This window comes from Pongo abelii, chromosome 7 (assembly GCF_028885655.2).
Source record: "Pongo abelii isolate AG06213 chromosome 7, NHGRI_mPonAbe1-v2.0_pri, whole genome shotgun sequence".
NCBI lineage: Eukaryota > Metazoa > Chordata > Mammalia > Primates > Hominidae > Pongo > Pongo abelii.
In genome coordinates this window covers 69,212,522-69,234,324 of record NC_071992.2, presented here as the reverse complement: position 1 = coordinate 69,234,324, position 21,803 = coordinate 69,212,522, and the positions used below count along the sequence as shown (strand labels likewise).

The window sequence follows — 21,803 nt, the reverse complement described above, 5'->3', positions numbered from 1 at the left end:
CCAGCAATAATGCTTGTTATTGGTCTTTTTTCTGTTAGATAATGATTCAAATTCTTCTTTAAGTGAGTCAACCTAGAATAAAATAATCCAACGGCAAAAGTTTGCACACTCTGCCAGTTAATCATCTGAAAAGCCACAACTCACTTTTTTACAAGCTGACCATCTGTGATGTTCACTTTCTCTATGACTTGGCCAGTTAAGTCATGCCTGCCAAACTTCTCCAGTATTTCCTTGTACTGAAGGAATCCTTCAACCATGGTAATGCCCGGGTCTTGATTGTGTATACAAGTTTCTAAGGGTGCTGTTTTAGCTCTGTTATGTTGCTATTAAATGGTTCTAAGATACTAAGTAAATATAAACAGAAACTAAACAACTATTGCTGTGGGGTCAATGACAGGTAATTTAAACAATCACTTTGTTTACTTGGAATCTGAGTTTAAAATTTAAAACACGTAAACTCTGGCCAAAAAGAAGGAAAATGATTTCATGGTATATTCTTGTGAAAGTATTATGCCATTAATTTTGAATTTACCAACTGAAGTAAGGAGGTTTACTAGGGATTTAGTTAAGAAGCTCTAGTAGTAGAAGCTTTTGATGGACTTGCTTTTTCAGTGTATAGGGTCAGACTGACAGATCCCCTTCTGAGGAATCAATCTCCCAGGGTGGCTCACCCAGTGACCCCCCCCAACATATCCCCCACTTCCACCCATTTACACTGTGTGGCCTTTCCCCATTGGCCGTGGTCTCCCTAGCGTCCAGATCCTGTGTCACACCCCCTGAGCCTGCAAAGTGGCACCTATCTCCAATGCAGAGGGGAGCGAGAGAACAAGCCCCCTGCCTGCACCCTCAACATGGAGGCTCCAGTCCAGGCCCCACCTAAAGCCATTGGATGCTATTGACATAGAGATGGCCCTAAATGTGCTGCAGGCCATGTGGGTCTCCTGCTTGGATGACATTGGCCTGTCAGACCTAGAGCAAATAAGATCTGTTTCTACGTTGAGTGCTCACAATGTGCTAAGCACTGTATGTGGTGGCCTTACACAGCCACAGCATATTCCCAACCTACAGATATAGAAACAGAAACTTAGGTGAGAGAAGCTGCACGGGATGAACCCGTGCAGCAGGTGTTCTGAACCACTGCACAACGCTTGCCTCCCTCGCAGAAACCTTAGGGACATGTGACCTGCTTCTCACTTGTAAACCAGTGACGTCATGTTGGAGAGTGTGGAAGAGCAGACGCAGCACTGAGTGAGTTACCAGGGGGCTTCTCACCTGCACCGTCGGCACCTACACTAATACTTAGGGCCTGCCTCCACATCCACATCCATACATGAGAAAGGAGGACTCAGCGGGCCCCAGTGCTCCTTCCAGCTCCAGCTTTCTAGCAGCGGGCGTGTGAATGCCTGCACGGCAGTCAGAACAGCTCGTACCTTAACTGAAAGGAAAACAAACTTCCACTTGAACTGCTGAGAAAAAAGTGATAGCTGACATTCAGAGTGTGTTCACTTAGAATATCTCGCCCAACTTCCCCATCCCCAAAAATCCTGGGGGTTGGAGGTCCCAACCCTCACATCAAGAGGAACTCCGAGGCACTTGGCTGCAGTCATGTCCCCACGAGGAGCTGGGTTCAAACACAGACCCACCCCAGCCTCCACAGCCCAAGCTCCTGCCATGATGCCCTGAAGCTTCTCCTTTCGAGCTACATTCTGCTGGCTGCAAATATGTTTGTGGCTTAACGGTTACTAATTCAACATGAAAAATTGTAGTCTCAATAATATGAAAAATTAATATCATCCAAGTTAGAAACCATAGAGTCATATTAAACTTCTCCTTCTCCCAGTTGGGGACTGAGTCCCTAAATATGTCCCCACTCCATCTCACTTCTCCATACTCTTTTTACATTCTTTGCTGTGGCCTTTCTCAGTCTCTAATAGTCATCCTTTATCATACTGTCTCTATAGCCTCCTAACTGGTCTTCGTGCCTCCAGCCAGTCCTGCCCTAACGTGACCCACTCTCCTCTGGAAAACCTAAGAGGGATCATACTATTCTTCTGTTTATCACCCTCCAGGGCTTTCCCCAGGCCTTAAAGATCAAATCACAAGTCCTATACATGGCCCACGTGTACAGGCCGTGAGGACATTTGTCCAAACTCCCTCTCAAAGCTACGATACCTTACAAATATCTGCAAAAATGCCTGACAGGAAAAATGGTTCACTCACCTTCCCCACAGCAACCAAGACACAAAGTTATTTAGCTCTGGCCTTCCCTGCTTGCTTTACCATCTTTGGCATATTTTCCATACCATTAAGCAATCTTCCATATTTAAATAAAAGTTAAAGATCTCCTCCCTTTTAAAAAGCCTAATTATAAAAACTTAAATTTTCATTATCATTCCCTATAGAAAAGGCAAGGAGAAAAGAAAACACATATATTTTACTTGTAATTTCCCAGACGTTTGTAGAAACTCCTCAGTTGCTTCCAGAATATCTTAATGAAGAGAGCTGGAGTTTGGAAGAGTCGGTGTGGAGAGGCTGATATCTGGTGAGCCTGTTGCTCAGATGCTGCCTATGAGTGAACCCTCCTCTATTTGTGCTGGACCAAGGGAACAGCAATGTTTGCCGTGTCACCTGGATTATTAGTAGCGACTGCAAACACTTCACAGAACTCCCAAACCACACACTGGCAAAGAACAGAACTAGCCTGGGGTCATGAGTGTTGCTATGCCTCTCATTCTGTGAAGACCTGAACACAAGTTAAATAGCAAACAAAATAACCTGCTTTGTTCTTGTTCTTATCATTCAATTTTTTGTAGCACATAATGAGGCATGGAAACATAGGAGCTTTTTACCTTATTTTGAAGTTCACCAGTTTCAATATTTGTCTGGAGAAATATGTGTTTGTTTAGTTCGACACGATGAAGTGGAGGTCACATCCCCATAACCAGCAGATTGGTTCAGTTCAATAAACGTTTGCTCAGTGCCTGCTCTCTTTAGAATATGAACCTGAAACAAAGAAACAGAACAAAAAATGACTTCCAAGAATTCACAAGCCGGTTATCTTTTGTACAGTGACAACCATCAGTAAGCATGTATTCTTTCTGCTTTTTATTCATTGTTTCAACAACCACATAAACACTTATTTAAGCCATGCGCAGCTGGGCACTGGGCACTGCACAGTGCAGGCAGCCCAGGGAGATGGGCCTGGGAGGGTGATACATTATCAAATCACTCAATGTCCTCATGGCCTTAATTTTGGTCACCAGGACCCTGGGTAAAGGTCTCAAATAAAAAAAAAAAAGTTTTATTGAGGCATAATGGATATATAGTAAGTCCTCACCTAATATTGTTGATAATTTCTTGGAAACTGCAACTTTAAGCAAAGCAACGTATAATAAAACCAATTTTCCCATAAGTTGATGGATATAAACAAGAGTCAAGTTCCTACAGCATATTTTTGGTCACAAAAACATCACCAAACTTCTAAATAAAGACTACAACACTCCTAATATTAGCCATTGAAATAAATGTGAAATACACACTTGAGAAAGATTAATAAAAACAAGTAAAATATTTATCCAATTTTTGATAAATCAGCAAATCACAGTGGTCGTAATGGTGGTGGGTTAAAGCAAGGAATAAGTGTTTGCAAAGCGAAAATTGTCAGGAGCACCTCCTCCCACCTCGCAGTTTGAAAACCATTACAAATATAACAGGCTCCCAAAACACTTCATTGTTTATTGTCGTGCATTTGTATGATTATTGCAGATTTTACAATTTTTTTTACAATCAACTTGTATTCATTCATTCATTTTCCAACCTGTAACTTTTATTCATTCATTCATTTTCCAATCCGTAACTTTCATTCATTCATTCGTTCATTTTCCAACCCTCTTGTTCCAGTTCAGGGTCGCAGGTGGCTGAGCATATCCAGCAGCTCAGGGCACAAGGCAGGACCCACCCTTGCACAGGATACCATCCCGTGGCAGGGCACACTCACACACCCACACTCATGTACTGGGACCATGTAGACATGCCAGTTCACCTAATGTGCACAGCTTTGGGTTGTGAGAGGAAACCGGAGGACCCAGGGAAAACCCCCACAGATATGGGGGGAACATGCAAATTCCACACAGACAGTGGCCCTGGCTGGGAATACATTATTTTTTCCTCATCAACATTATAACGAAATGACATTATTAGAGGACCTGCTGTATAAGGAACTGTAAATATTTACAATTTGATGATGTCATATGCATACACCCATAAACTATTACCACAATCAAGGTAATAGACATACCCAACACCTCCCAAAGTCTCCTGTGTGTGTTTGTTGTTTTGTTTGTTTTCGTGGTAAGAACACTTAACATGAGATCTACCTTCTTAATAAAGTTTAGAGTACAAAATTCCATATTGTTAACTATAGCCACTGCGTCACACAGCAGATCTCTAGAACATACTCATGTTGCATAACTGAAACTTGATACACTTTGAACAACATCTCCCCATTTCCCCTCCTCTCATCGCCTGGCAATCACCATTCTGCTCTCAGCTTCTATGAGTTTGACTACTTTAGAAGCCCTCACATAAGTGGAATCATGCAGTGTTTTTCCCTCTGTGTCTGGTTTATTTCGCCTAACATAATGTCCTCCAGGTTCATCCATGTTATTGCAAGAGCATGAATTCCTTCTTTTTAAAGGCTGAATAGTAGTCATGTATTTTATAGATATATAGATAGATAGATAGATAGATAGATGATAGATAGATAGATAGATAGATAGATAGATAGATAGATGGATAGATAGATAGATAGACAGATCACATTTTCTTTATCCATTTGTCCATTTGTGGACACTTAGGTTGTTTTCACTTCCTGGCTATTGTGAATAATGCTGCTATGAACATGGGAGTACAGATATCTCTTCAAGACCCTAATTTCAATTCCTTTGGGTATATGCTGTGTAATAGGCTTGCTAGTTCTGTTTTTAATTTTTAATTTTTGTGGGTACAGAGGTGTATATATTTATAGGATATATGAGATGTTTTGTATTTTTAATTCTTTGAGGAATCTCTGCACTGTTTTCCATAGGTGCTGCGCCATTTCACATTCCCACCAACAATATATAAGGATTCCAGTTTCCCCACATCTACACCAACACTTGCTGTCTTCTGTTTTTTTAAAATAGCCATCCCAGCACGTGTGAAATGACATCTCATTGTGGTTTTGATTTGCATTTCTTTGAGGGTCAGTGATGTTGAGCATCTTACAATGTACCTGTTGGCCATCGGTATGTCTTCTTTAAGAAATGTCCGTTTGAATCCTTTTTTAAATCAGGATATTTGGTTTTAGGCTATCAAATTGTGATCTCTTGGTTTTAATGTTTAGAGCAGAATGCAATCTGTTTGGTTTTCTCCTCAATGCAGAAAATATCTTCTTTGTGAAGCGGAACACACAAAAAGTAAATTTCCTTCAAATCTGATCTTAGAACGTCAACTATAGAGAACAAGAAATTCTCGAAGAACCCCTGCCTTTTGAAACACCTACTGTTTCTTGACAAGTCAAGCAGCAGGGGGCAGGATGGTGCAGACGGAAAATCTATGGCTGACCATCTGGAAATCTGAGTCTGATCCCATTCCAGCTGGAAGTCTTTTCACCTCCCTTGGCTATGGTTAACTTATCTGCAAAGTAAGGAGCTGGGTTGGATGGGCTTTCCTCCATCTAGCATTTTCTTTCACTCAGTATTTTTGTGTACCCTTCAGGTCAGGAGCTTGAGACTAGCCTGGCCAACATGGTGAAACCCCATCTCTACTAAAAATATACAAAAATTAGCCGGGCATGGTGGCACGCACCTGTAACACCAGCTATTCGGGAGTCTTGAGGCAGGAGAATTGCTACCCAGGAAATAGAGGTTGCAGTGAGCCGAGATCACACCACTGCACTCCAGCCCGGGCAACAGAGTGAGACTCCATCTCAAAAAAAATTATATATATATGTATGTATATATTTGTGTGTGTCTACCTACTGTGTGCCAGATACTGTGTTAGGTGCTTAAAAAAGCAAAACTCACTAACCTGTTTAAGTCTACTGAAAGAACTTGAAAGAACTACCAAAAATAAATATGATAATTCTATTCTAAGAGTTAACCTCAGTATGAGGTGCCAACAGCTAGCGAATGAATGAATATGCTATCCGGGACTACAGTGAAGTTTCAGTATCTCTAAGAGCCACTTCAGTCTCAAATATGATTAAAGGTTATCCAAGTGTCTGGATTTAACATTGGGTAGTAGAAGGTTGAGCAGCAAGATTTATATATATATATATTTTTCTACATATATATTTTTATAGATATAAAAATATATATATAAATATATATAGAAATATATATAAATATATAGAAATATATATAAATATATAAATATATATAGAAACATATATAAATATATAAATATATATAGAAATATATATGAATATATATAAATATATATAGAAATATATATGAATATATATAAATATATATAGAAATATATAAATACATATAAATATATAAAAATATATCTATAAATATATAAATATATAAAATATATATAAATATGTAAATATATATGAATATATAAATATATATAAATATATATATGAATATATAAATATATATAAATATATATATGAATATATAAATATATATGAATATATAAATATATATGAATATATAAATATATATAAATATATATGAATATATAAATATATATGAATATATAAATATATATGAATATATAAATATATATAAATATATATGAATATATAAATGTAAATATATATAAATATATATAAATATGTATGAATATATGTATAAATATATATATAAAAATATATATGAATATATATAAATATATATCAAAATATATATAAGTATATATGAATATATATATAAAAATATATATGAATATATATAAATCTATAAATATATATAAATCTATAAATATATATAAATATATAAATATATAAATATATAAATATATAGAAATATATCAATATATAGAAATATAGAAATATATATTAATATATAAATATATAAATATATAAATATATATAAATATATAAATATATATAAATATATATAAATATAAAAATATATAAATAAAAATATATATAAATATAAAAATATATAAATATAAAAATATATAAATATATATATAAATATATATAAATATATAAATATATAAATATATATAAATATATAAATATATATAAATATATAAATATATAATTATATATAAATATATAAATATATAAATATATATAAATATATAAATACATATAAATATATAAATATATAAATATATATATACAAATATATAAATATATATAAATATATATAAATATATAAATATATATATAAATATATAAATATATAAATATATAAATATATATATAAATATATAAATATATAAATATATATAAATACATAAATATATAAATATATAAATATATAAATATATATAAATATATAAATATATAAATATATATAAATATATAAATATATAAATATATATAAATATATATAAATATATAAATATATAAATATATATAAATATATATAAATATATAAATATATAAATATATATAAATATATATAAATATATAAATATATAAATATATATAAATATATAAATATATAAAAATATATAAATATATAAATATATAAATATATAAATATATATAAATATATATAAATATATAAATATATAAATATATATAAATATATATAAATATATAAATATATATAAATATATATAAATATATATAAATATATATAAATATATAAATATATATAAATATATATAAATATATATAAATATATATAAATATATAAATATATATAAATATATATAAATATATAAATATATAAATATATATAAATATATAAATATATAAATATATATAAATATATATAAATATATAAATATATATAAATATATAAATATATAAATATATATAAATATATATAAATATATAAATATATAAATATATATAAATATATAAATATATAAATATATAAATATATATAAATATATAAATATATATAAATATATAAATATATATAAATTATATATATATAATTTTTTTTTTTTTTTGAGACGGAGTCTCGCTCTGTCGTCCAGGCTGCAGGCCAGTGGCGCGATCTCGGCTCACTGCAAGCCCCGCCTCCTGGGTTCACGCCATTCTCCTGCCTCAGCTTCCCGAGCAGCTGGGACTACAGGTGCCCACCACCAAGCCCGGCTAATTTTTTTGTATTTTTAGTAGAGACGAGGTTTCACCGTGTTAGCCAGGATGGTCTCGATCTCCTGACCTCTTGATCCGCCCGCCTCGGCCTCCCAAAGTGCTGGGATTACAGGCGTGAGCCATCGCGCCTGGCCAAGATTAATATATTTTAACTACTCCAGCTTCATTTTGAACCTTCCCAGACACAGCCCCAACTCAAAGCCACAAACATAGTACTATCAAAAGTATTTATCCTTTCTCCCCACAACTTATGCAACTGCAATTTTTCCACTTTGTTTTGGTGGGCCCGTTTTGCTCCCAGGTTTCCCAACCAAGTAAGCTTTGAGTTACACTCAACTTCTCTCTCCCCTTTCCTTCCTGAATTTAATAAGCTACCAACAAATCTGCCGCGACCCACTCCAACAAGAAGCCCTCCCACGGCAACACAGTGCAGACCTCTATTGTTACAACTCCCTGTCTCCTGGGGAATTCCAGCTGCAGGCGTTCCTTGGGGCCCCCGTGGAAAACTGGAAAGGAACTGTTGAAGCCTTTCACTGCCTGTTTTCCTGACTCCCATGGCCAGGGAGAGGGGGAGAAAGGGAGGGAACCCACGGCAAGTGCTTTTTACCAGTTCAGTGCCGCCAAGAACCGGGGCTTTCCCATAGGGCCGGGCCAGGTTCTAGGCAGAGAAGCGTCTGCATTCCGAGGCGCAGTCTGGGCTGGAGCCTGTCACCACCCTTCAAATCCCTTTGAAGCTGGGCAAAAATCCTGCCAACGCCAAGCTTCAGAGCTCCTCCGCTTAACCTGGGAGGGGCTGTTTCCTGCCTGCATTTCACAGCCTCTCACAGGAGGGAGGTGCAGTCATAATCATTTTACAGGATTCTCACTGTAGACACCAAAATCTAAAAACACAAGAAACATAAGTTTTATACAAAATACCATGTCAGATGGACCAAGACCTATTTAATGCTGAAAAATTGTTCTACTAACTCAGAGACCTATTATCATAATATATATATACAAGCACACATATATACATATATATACACATATATATATACATATAAACTATTTAGAGACCCTTCTTCCTTAAAGTCATATTAAACATTCTCAGTTTCTTAAATAATTTCAGAAACTTTCCCACCTTCACTGTCCTTCTCTGAACACAGTCTAGGTTGTTAATTTCTCTTAAAATATGATTCCCAGGAGGAAATGCAGGATCCCTGATGGAGCCTTACAGGTGAGTTTTTTGTCCCCATATTGCAGCGTTTTCACATATCGACCTGTGATAAAAATCCTTACTTCTTTTTCACATGCACTGCTCTCAAGTCAGAATCTTCTCTTCTGGACTAAGGGAATTGGGTTTGAAAGCTTTTTTTTTGTATTTTTGTTTTTTAGGAGAATCAGAGAACATTAGAATGAAAGAGTCTGTAGAAATTGCTGGTACATATTTTCAAGTCATGGGTTATATAGCTCATTCATGGGCCATGAAATCAATTTAAGTAGGTCACTGTTATGGGCTAAATGCTTGTGTCCCCCAACTTCCAAATTCACATACTGAGGTCATAATCCCTGATATGATGGCATTAAGACATGGGGTCTTTGGGAGGTGATTGGCTCATGAGGGTAGAACCCTCATGAACGGTGTTAGTGCCCATATGAAAGAGACCCCAGAGAGCTCCCTTGCCTCTTCCACCGTGGGAGGACTCAGTGAGAAAGTGCTATATTTCAACCAGGAAGCAGACCCTCACTAGACACTGAATCTTCTGGTGCCTTGATCTTGGATTTCCCAGCCTTTGGAGCTGTGAGAAATAAATGTTTGTTGTTTAAGCCACCCCAGTCTATGGTATGTTTATTATATCAGCCTGAATGGACTAAGACGGTCACCCCCAGCTTTCTTTAAAAACTGAATAAAATACAGTAGAAAGTATCAGAGTATATTGCACATATGAAAGACAAGTATTATTACATAAAACTTATGTTTCAGATTTAGATACACAAGTATGTGTGTGTATAGATTATGATCATAATTGAGTTTTGGTCAAAAAACTTAAAAGCCACTGATCCAGTTCAGTCAGGAAATGGCAGTGTTCTATAATGGATAAGCATTTGTTTGAAATTTACAGTCAGAAAATCCCTGGTTTATAGTCTTGGATCTTGCCCTTAAGAACTGCGTGACCCCAGGAATTTATTTTGCTTCATTGAAACTCAGATCAGTTCCTCATCAATAAAATCAGGTATCAACAGCACTTTCCTCAAAGAGTTATTGAGGAGAAACACATTATTACTCACTTCCTTTTACTGAGCTCATGCGATGTGCCAGGAAACATGGTGTCTTCATGTGCACTATACTTCTGACCTTCACTACGACAACCCTCCATGTTGTTATCCATCAAATGAAGGAACCGAGGCAGTCTGGTCCAGATGTATGTACTTAACCGTTCCACTACACTAGCTCAAAGTACACCATGTATCTACAAATAGAAAGATGCATTTGAAATACTTAACACAATCAGTACTAAGTACTTAGTACGGACACAGAGGAGCCTTCAAATTTTAGCACCACTCTCAGGGCAGGTCCTCTGCAAGTTGAGGAATTCAAGCCAGAAGGTAGATTGATGCCCTGCTTCCTTCGGGAAACTTTTGCTTATTCGGCTGTACTAAACAATGTGATGAAGTTTGTCATAATGTCCATTGACACTCTAACCAGAGCTCCATATCTTGTTGAGGCCAAGCAACAAGCAGTTTGCCAGCTCGCTGTCCATGAACCATACTCTGCGAAGCGCTGTGTGAGATGACATTGTAATAACCATCACAGGCACCATGATTATTGTTAGTATGATCTGGGACAGATTCAGGTCTCCTCTTTCACCATCCAAATCGCTTTTTCCTACTCCATCGAAGACACACCTATGCATGTGCTCCTGCTGACTTTCACCAGGTCAATTTCATCCTGCTAAAAGTTTTATAATCTTTACGATATCATCCAAATGCACCAACTATCCCCTCTGGCTTTATGTCACCTGCACACCTGTTGAGCGTGTCTTCTGTGCCTTCACGGAGACGCTGATAGCAGTGTTCATCAAGAGAAAGCCAAGATCAGGTCTGCTTTCTTTAGGACAATCCTGTGGCTCCCCTCAGTGGCTGCTCACCTCGTCCTTATTGTGTTGCCCCTCTTTCCTAAACCCTCACAAACCCAGACATTGACTTTTCACAGGGGGAAATGGAGAGGAAGCACTAGGAAATGACCCGCTTTGAAGGCTCCATCTTGTGGCTCATGAGCATCAGTGCAGCTCGGGACTGCAGAGGGAAGAGGCGAGCTCTGGGAGGACCGCACTCATGCAGAGGCGCTAAGGGAGCATTGGCAGAGCTCCCTTGATCTGGAAGGCGAGTCTTTTTTTTTTTTTTTTTTTTTTTCCATAATGTTTCCAGGTAAAATCAGACTGGCCTTTTTCACTTTGTTCATCACTGAGAATAAATAAAACACTACACCTGCTTCATTAATGGTCCAGAAAAAATTTTTTAATTGAGCTACATGGGTAAAGAGCATTTTTTAAAAGATTTTCTTCACTATTCATCATTCTAAATTTGAAATGAAAATTCACTTTTCTTCCAGTAATAATCTGGAAATTATCTTTAAGAATTCCTTCATTTTAAATGGGCAGCTAAAATGGAGGCAATGCTGCGCCGGCAAGGCAGCTTCCTCATCATCTTAAAGGACTGATACCGATGTTCTGTCACTCAGGCCTGCTTCTCCCACACCGGGATCTCACCTCCTTCAGGTGGGGCTATGTTGCCTTCTGCAGCTATGTAGATTTTTATTCCTTCTAGGATGCAAGACAGCTAGAGCCAAGGAGACATTTCTAGCACACAACCAGGCACAAGTCTTCAATGTGAGTTTAAATAGTCATGACTTAAAACTCTGAGTTGCAGTGCAGGAATCAGGCATGCAGATGTAGGGCTTGTTGGTGTTGAGGAAGGGAAAGGAGAGAGCTGAAAGACGATGAAAATAAGGCAAGTGAGAAGCAGTAGTCACTCAGGATACTAACTTAGAACTCATGATCAGAAAGGGCAAATCTAAGAAAAACAGTAGCGTTATTTATTTGGTCAACACACATGCATCAGTGACACGTTCTAAGAATCAAGAAAACAGTGAGTCCTGAATCCTGCCCAGCAGTGTGCTGTGGGGAGGGAGACAGATTTGGAAATAAGTGTCCTTAACACCCTTCTTGTGCAGTCTCTGAAAGAAGAGCAGGTGGAGGTGAGGTCTGGCAAAACTTCCCTGGGGTTGCTTCCTCTCAGGACAGAGGCCATTTTCTGTCAATTCTCTTTACTATCAACATATAAACTCCAAAATTGTAGCATCTCAATCCTCCAATGCCTCTGAAATTTTGATTTATGATTTTAATTTTTTCTTAACCTTGAAACAACCTTAGAGCTGATTTAATAGAGCACCTTAATTGTACAGATCAGAAAAGCATTGGGAGATAAGATGGAGTGTCTTCATACACAGCCTTTCTACTTGTTACACTGCTGGCTATGACACTCATATCCAGGCTCACCTCGGGGTGAGACTGCTTTGAGGGCCAGAGTAATACAGAATTAAGTGTAGCAAACAACAGTTTACGGGTGAAAGACAGGCTGCTTCCTCCAGTCGGAGGTCTACTCTTTACTGGAGGAAAATAATTAAAGTAAAAAAAAAAAGTATAGTCAGTATGTTAGTAATTAGCGAAATACCAAGAAATTTAATCCCTTATACTTAAACGTCACATTCAAATAAACTGAGGCTATAATATAAACTCCCTGGATATATATCAACATACCTTGCCTTCTTGCTGTCATGTAGACAATAACCATTGTATTTACAACTCATAAAGTGGGAAAGAAGATAAGGAAAATATCACTAAATTCTGTATTTTTAATTCAGGTAACTAAGGAGGGTGGAGTTCAAATTGGCCTTGACCTGAATCTCTCTTTTTTAAAGAAACAGAGGGAGACACTTTGCATTTCGGTCATGAACAAAATTCGAATCACATAAAACTTGTGCTCAGTCCTCTCCCAGCAACACGGCAGACTGAGCTGGCATCAGAGGGAGTGGATCAGGAAATGGGGAGGGACCCCCCCATCCAGAAACAAGCAAGTAGAATTGTAGGTCACTTTTTGTTGACGTCGTACTTGACCGATGGAAATCCCTAGGTTCCAGCAATGAAAATGAGACTTACAACAATGTGCAGGAGCTGCTGCCATGTGGATCAACAAGGATTTCAGACTTGGCCTGGAAACTGGGGTTTTCAGGCCCAGGGGAGGACAGGAGATGAAGGAAGGAGGGAATTGGAACTGAGTCACTGTCCGAATGTGTTAAGGGCTAGTCAGACTGAAACGTAAACTTCTAGTCTACAGGTGCTTTGTATTAAAAAGAAAAATAATTACTTGCAAGAAATCAAAACCTCAGAATACACCATGTACAGGTGTGAGTTATAATGCCTACAGGTACCTGAGAATTAAACAGAAAGATTGATCCAGGGCAGTAGAATCCTGAAACCCTGGCAGAAGCAAACAAAAAACTTCCCTTAGTGCACAACCCAGGATGTATAGATCACCATAGAAGGCATAGCTCTTACTGACAATAAATCAGAATTCAAAATCACATAATCGAAACTACATATGCAAGCACCATCAAAACTGCATGAGGAACCATCGTGACACAGAGATGGACCAGAATTAACACAGGTAGAATTAGAGCACAAGAGGCCGGGCGCCGTGGCTCACGCCTGTAATCCCAGAACTTTGGGAGGCCAAGGCGGGTGGATCACGAGGTCAGGAGATCGAGACCATCCTGGCTAACATGGTGAAACCCCATCTCTACTAAAAATACAAAAAAATTAGCTGGGCATGGTGGTGGGTGCCTGTAGTCCCAGCTACTCGGGAGGCTGAGGCAGGAGAATGGCGTGAACCCGGGAGGCGGAACTTGCAGTGAGCCGAAATCGCGCCACTGCACTCCAGCCTGGGTGACAGGGCAAGACTCCGTCACAAAAAAAAAAAAAAAAAATTAGTGCTCAAGAGTGAGAGGAGGCTGGGAGTGGTGGCTCCCGCCTGTAATCCCAGCACTTTGGGAGGCCAAGGCGGGCGGATCACTTGAGGTCAGGAGTTCAAGACCAGCCTGGCCAACATGGTGAAACCCCGTCTCTACTAAAAATATAAAAATTAGCCAGGTGTGATGGCGGGCAGCTGTAATCCCAGCTATTTGGGAGGCTGAAGCAGGAGAATCATTTGAACCTGGGAGGCGGAGGTTGCAGTGAGCCCAGATCACGCCACTACATTCCAGCCTAGGTGAGACAGCGAGACTCCATCTAAAAAAAAAAAGAATAAGAGGAAATAGAAAAATCTGAAAGCCACCATTAAAAAGATAGTTTAAGTTTATTTTACAGATAAGAGAAAAAAATATAAACAATAATGAAAAGCAAGACAGCATTTTAAAGCTAGAGGATATTTGGGGAAGACAAACGTGAAACACAGAAATTAAAAAAAAGATTTGGCCAGGCGTGGTGACTCACGCCTGTAATCCCAAAACTTTGGGAGGCTGAGGCAGGTGGATCACGAGGTCGGGAAATCAAGACTATCCTGGCTAACACGATGAAACCCCGTCTCTACTAAAAATACAAAAATTAGCCAGGCGCAGTGGCAGTTGTCTGCAATCCCAGCTACTCGGGAGGCTGAGGCAGGAGAATTTGAACCCAGGGGGCAGAGGTTGCAATGACCCAAGATCAAGCCACTGCACTCCATCCTGGGCGAGAGAGCAAGACTCCTTCTCAAAACAAACAAAACAAAACCAAAACCGGATTCAATGGATTTCCAGATTCAGTGTGGAGAAATAGAGGGCTGGAAAGAGTGTCACACACACCCTTACAACAAGAAAAATGCTGGACAATAACAAATGAATAATTTATTTTATTTTATTATTTATTCTTTAATTTTAACTTTTAAGTTCAGGGGTATATGTGCAGGTTTGTTACATAGGTAAATATGTGTCATGGGGATTTGTTGTACAGATTATTTCATCACCCAGGTACTAATCCTAGTACCCATTAGTTATTTTTTCTTATCCTCTCTCTCCTCCCACCCTCTGATAGGCCGCACTGTGTGCTGTTCCTCTCCCTGTGTCCATGTGTTCTTCATTTAGCTCCCACTTATAAGTGAGAACATGTAGCATTCGGTTTTCTGTTCCTGCATTAGTTTGCTAAGGATAATGGTCTCTAGCTCCATTCATGTTCCTGCAAAGGACATGATCTCGTTCCTTTTTATGGCTACACAGTATTCCATGGTGTATATGTACCACATTTTCTTTATCCAGTCTGTCATCAATGGGCATTTAGGTTGATTTTTATGTCTTTGCTATTGTGAATGGTGCTTCAGTGAACATACACGTGCATGTGTCTTTATAATAGAATTATTTATATTCCTTTAGGTGTATACCCAGTAATGGGATTGTTGGGTCAAATGGTATTTCTGTCTTTATGTCTTTGAGTAATTGCTACACTGTTTTCCACAGTGGTTAAACTAATTTACACTCCCACCAACTGTATATAAGCATTCCTTTTTCTCCACAACCTCACCAGCATCTGTTATTTTTTGACTTTTTAATAATAGCCATATGAATGACTTTTCCATTGGAGAGCTGAGGTCACAAGAGCAAACAACTAACCAGAAATCTTCAGAGAAGATTTGTCTGTGGGGAGAAACAGGACCCAAATTTTCGCTTACCTGGAGCAGATGTAGATGCCATCAGGTGCCATATAAGCCAATAAGAAGATTCAGCTAGAAATTTTTGATGAATTGCTGAAGGCCCAGTGGGGAGACAAAACCAGAGTTGGAAGTCCCTGGGGCTGCAGACAGAGGAGGATTGCAGCAGTTCAACTCTGCAACAAAGACTGAGAAGATCTTCACTGAGGGAATATAATAGAGGTCAGAAACTTGAATCTACACAAATAAATGAAGAGCATATACATAGAAAATATAGAATTAAGATAGAATTTATTATTTTCTTACTGTGGTTACTTTTTATGTTTAAAGAAAATAGTAACAATATAATCTCTATTGATAGCTATGTAAAAGTAAAATAGATGACAGCAATAGCACAAAGAATGGTAGAGAGGAATTGAGGATATGCTATAATAAGTTCCTTACACAATATGTCAATGGTGTACTATTGAGAGAAGACTCAGATTGTTTTTAAATGCAAATGATTACTTAAAAATTACATGTGGACCCTAGGGCCACAGCTTAGAAAAAACTTTAAGAGGTATAAATAACATCAAATAAAGGTAAAATGGAATAATAAAAAATTTTCCAATAAACCCAGAGAAAGCATTTAAAAAGGAAAAAATACAGAATAAATGGAACAAATAAAACAGATAGCAAGATGGTAAATAGTAAATTTTATTCTAACCTTATTAATAATCACTCTAAATGTGACTAATCTAAATAAGCCAGTTTAAAGAAAAGGATTTGTCATACTGGGCCAGAAGAAAAAAATCAAGACCCAACCATATGTTGTCTACAAGAAACCAACTTTAAAATGAAGACATAGATAGAAGTAAAAAATATGGAGAAATATATATCATGCAAACACTAACCAAAAGAAAGCTGGGGTAACTATACTAATTTCAGGCAAATTAGACTACAGCACAAGAAATATTATCAAAAATAAGCAGGAAAGTATCTAATGATAAAGCTATCAATTTTCCAAGAAAGTTTTCCCAGAAGAAAAACAATCCTAAATATGTTTACAACATATTAACAACAACAGACCTTCAAAATAAAATAGACAAAAGTTGATATATTTGAAGGTAGAATTAACAACAGAGCTTCAAAACAAAAGAGGCAAAACTTGATATATTTAAAAGCAGAATAAACAAATCCACAATTATACTTGGATAAGTCAAGACTTCTGTCTTAGTAATTGGTAAAACAAATAGAAAGAAAATTATTAAGTGTATAGGTAACCTGAACAAACCTATCAACCCACCCAACCTAATGACATTTAGGAAACATGCAACCCAACAACAACATCAACAACAGAGTACATGTTCTTCACAGCAGCATCACATGGAACAGTCACTGAGATGGACCATATTCTGAGCCATAAAGGAAACCCTGATAAATGTAAAAGAATAGAAATCATGTAAAGTATGTTCTCAGACCATAACAGAATTAAACTAAAAATCAATAACAAAAAGAAATTGGGGGAACCTCAAAATATATGGAAATTAAACAACATACTTTTAAATAATACTAGGTCTAAGAGGAAGTCCCAAGCAAAATTGGAAAGTACTTTGAACTGAATGCAAATAAAAACAAAATTTGAGAGTGCTGCTAAAATAGTGCTCAAAGAGAATTTACAGCAATGAATGCTTATGTTAGGAAAGAACAAAGATCTAAAGTCAGTACCCTAAGTTTTTATCTTAAGGAATTAGAAAAAGAATAGTAAGTTAAACCCAAAGCAAGTAGAGAAATGAAATAATAAGGATGAGAACAGAAATCAATGAAATTGAAAACAGGAAAACAACAGAGAAAACCAATGAAACCAAAAGCTGATTCTTTGAAAAACTCAGTAAAATTGATAAGCCTCTAGTGAGTCTAAGAAGAAAAGAGAGCAGATATAAATAACAATACCAAGAATAAAAGAGTAGAACTTCATTTATTGCCTCACTGACATCAAAGGAATAATAAGAGAATACAATAAATAGCTGTATACCCTCCATAAATTCAACACCTTAGATGAAATAGGCCAATTTTCTAAAGGACATAAACCACCAAAACTCACTGAGAAGAAATAGAGAACTTGAATAACACTATGTCTATTAAAGAAATTGAATTGTGACTGAAAACCTTCCCACACAGAAAACTCCAGGCATAGATGATTTCCTTGGTGAAATCTACCAATATTTAGGGAAGAAATAAGAACAAATCTATCAGTCTTCTCCAGCAAATAAAAGAAGGGAAAACACTCCAAGTCATTTTGTGAGGCCAGAACTAATCTAATTTGAAACAAAAGACAGTAAAAGAAAATTGCAAACCATTATTATATCAAACCATAGATATAAATTTCTTCAACAGATTGAGCCCAGCAATATATTAATAGAAAAAGGATTACACATCCTAATCCAGCAGGATTCATCCCAGGAATGTGAGGCTGCTTCAATATTTGAAAATCAAGTAATGTAATTCATGATATTAAGAAACTAAGGAAGAAAACCCTTACAATCATCTCAATTAATTCTAAAGCCAGCATTTGACAAAATTTAGCATTTCTTCATAGTAAAAAGTCTCAGCAAACTAGAATTAGAAAGGAATGCCCTTAATCTTATGAAAGACACTGCATACTATATACATATATACATAAAACTATAAAACCTGCAACTAACCTCAATGGTAGAAAATGGAATGCTTTCTCCATAAGATGAGAACAAGGACAGGCTATCTTCTCTCACCACACTTGTTTGATACCATACTGGAATTCCTGTCCTTTTCAGTAAGTAAAGAAAAAGAAATAAAAGTCCACAAAGAGAAAAGGAAGAAGTAAAACTGCCCCTATTCTCAATTAACATGATTGTTTAAAAAGACAATCCCAAGAATCTACAAAAACATCTCTCAGAACTAAAAAGTGAGTTTCACAAGGTCACGGGATACATGGCCAATATAGAAGAGCCAATTGTCTTCCTGCATACAGCAATGACCAACTGAAATTTAAAATGCGAAAAACAATACAACCAAATGTAATAGCACCAAAATTGAAATACTTAAATATGTACTTAAATACGGAAATACTTAAATCTAACAAAATACGTACAGGGTCTGTATACTGAAAAGTATAAAACACAATGAAAGAATTAAAGAAGATTTAAGTAAACAGAGAGATATGCTATATTTATTGACTGAAAGACTCAATATTGTTAAGGTATCTATTTTATCCAGTTGATGTACAGATTCAGTACATCAAAATCAAAATTCCAGCAAGCTTCTTTGTAAATATAGACAAACTAATTCTAAAATATATATGGAAAAGCAAAGGAACTAGAAAAGCCAAAACAATTTGGAAAAAGAACAAAGTTGGAGGACTCTACCTGATTTCAAAATTTATTATAAAGCTACAGTTATCTAACCATATGATATTGGCAAAAGGATAGATACATATAAAAATGAAACAGAATAAAAATCTTAGAAATGACACAAATATAGTCAATTGATTTTTGGCAAAGGTACAAACTCAAGTCAATGAAGAAAGTTTTATCTTTTCAACAAATGTTGCTAGAACAGTTGGTCAAACATGTGTAAAAAAACTCATGCCTTATACAAAAATTAACTCAAAATAGATCATTAACCTAATTCAAAATCTAAAACCTTAAAACTTCTAGAAGAAATGTAGGAGAAAAATCTGTGTTACCTTGGGTTTGGTAACAAGTTTTTAGATGTGAAATTAAAGCATGACCCACAAAAGAAAAGTTTATAAATTGGACTTTTTAAAAACTAAAAACATTGCTCTGTCAAACACAGTGTTAAGAGAATGAAAAGATAAGCTACAGACTTGGAGAAAGATATTTATATATCCCATATCTGATACAAGACTTGTGTTAAAATACATAAAGAAACTATCATCAGAGCAAACAGGCAACCTACAGAGTGGGAGAAAATTTTTGCAATCTATCCATCTGACAAAGGTCTAATATCCAGAATCTACAAGGAACTTAAATAAATTTATAAGAAAAAAACAACCACATTAAAAAGTGGGCAAAGGACATGAACAAACATTCATGCAGACAACAAACATATGAAAAAAAGCTCAACGTTGCTGATCATTAGAAAAATGCAAACCAAAAACACAAAGAGATACCTTCTTACGCCAGTTAGAATGGCAATTGTTAAAAAGTCAAGAAACAACAGATGCTGTTGAGGTTGTGGAGAAATGGGAATGCTTTTATGCTGTTGGTGGGAATGTAAATTAGTTCAACCATTGAGGAAGACGGTGTGGCAATCCTCAAAGATCTAGAACCAGAAATAACATTTGACCCAGCAATCCCATTACTGGGTATATACCCAAAAGATTACAGATCATTATGTTACAAAGATACACGAATGTGTATGTTCATTGCAGCACTATTCACAATAGCAAAGACATGGAATCAACCAAAATGCCTATCAATGATAGACTGGATAAAGAAAATGTGGTATGTATACACCACGAAATACTATGCAGCCATAAAAAGGAACAAGATTATGTCCTTTACAGGGACATGGGTGGAGCTGGAAGCCATGATCCTTAGCAAAGTAATTAAGGAACAAAAAACTAAATGCCCTATCTTATCACTTATAAGTGGGAGCCGAACACATGGGCACAGAGAAGGGAACACACACTGGAGCCTGTCAGCGGGTGGGGTCAGGGGAGGAAGAGCATTAGGAAAAACAGCTAATGCATGCAGGGTTTAACCCATTTATGCCAGAGGTTGCAAATTTTTTGTATGAAAAATCAGACCTCGGTGATGACCATGAGCAGTAGGATATAAACAACTCCAACAAGCTTGTGTTCCAATAATGGAACACTAGGCATAAATGGCTTAATACTTAAGTGATGTGTTGATAAGTGCAGCAAACCACCATGACACACCTTTACCTATGTAACAAACCTGCACATGTACACCGGAACTTAAAATTAAAGTTAGAATATATATACACACACATATATATATATACACACACATACATATATATATACACACACATATATATACATATATACACACACACACACATATATATATACATACACACACACACACACATATAGATCAAAATGATAAGATCAAGATGGAAACATATTAGTAAAGTGTGGGGGATTTTTCCCATTAAGAAGCTTCATCTGATGATAATATATATATATATAAAGAACCCTTAAAGCTGGGCAATTAGAAATAATCCACACTTTTTAAATGAAAACATACTTCTCCAAAGATAAACAGATGATAAATTTTAGAAAAAAAAATCCAACATCAGTAGTCACTAAGAAAAGTAAAATACAACCACAAAGAGTTACCACCACATATCTAGAATGGCTAAAATTTTTTTAAAAAATTAACAATGCCAAGACTGGGGAGAATGCAGAGAGATGGGAACCCCTGCTTTTTGCGGGTGGGAATGCAGATTGTATGGCCATTTCAGAAAACAATTTAACAGTGGCTTATAAAATTAAACATACAGTTGTCATATGACCCAGAAATACAATTTTTAGGTATTTACCCAAGTGAAATGCAAACATATGTTTGCCTAAAAACCTCTAAGCAAAAGTTTATAACAACTTTATTCATAATATCCCCAAACTGGAAACAACCTAGATGTGCTTCAAAAGGTGACTGGATCAACAATCTGTGGCATGTCCACACAATAGAATGCTACTCAGCAATAAAAAGGAAAACAGTATTGATTCATGCAACAACATGGGTAAATCTTAAATGCATTTTTCTTTTTTTAACTTTTATTTTAAATTCAGGGGTAC

The 21,803-nt window shown here is 36.3% G+C and overlaps 1 protein-coding gene across 2 annotated transcripts in view; it reads right to left on the bottom strand.

Annotated features, from left to right (window-relative positions):
• Positions 1-9,761, bottom strand: part of RP1 (RP1 axonemal microtubule associated) — a 342,341-nt gene extending 332,580 nt beyond the window's left edge. Inside the window, exons 1-2 of one of the 2 annotated variants that reach the window (XM_054561624.2) lie at positions 9,402-9,761; positions 2,850-3,003 (exon numbers count right to left, since the gene is read on the bottom strand). The gene's annotated coding sequence lies outside the window, so the exon portion shown is untranslated. Of the gene's footprint in view, positions 1-2,438; positions 2,575-2,849; positions 3,004-9,401 lie in introns of those variants that run through there. The other variant, XM_054561625.2, reaches the window with a different exon arrangement.
• Between the last annotated feature and the right edge of the window lie 12,042 nt (positions 9,762-21,803).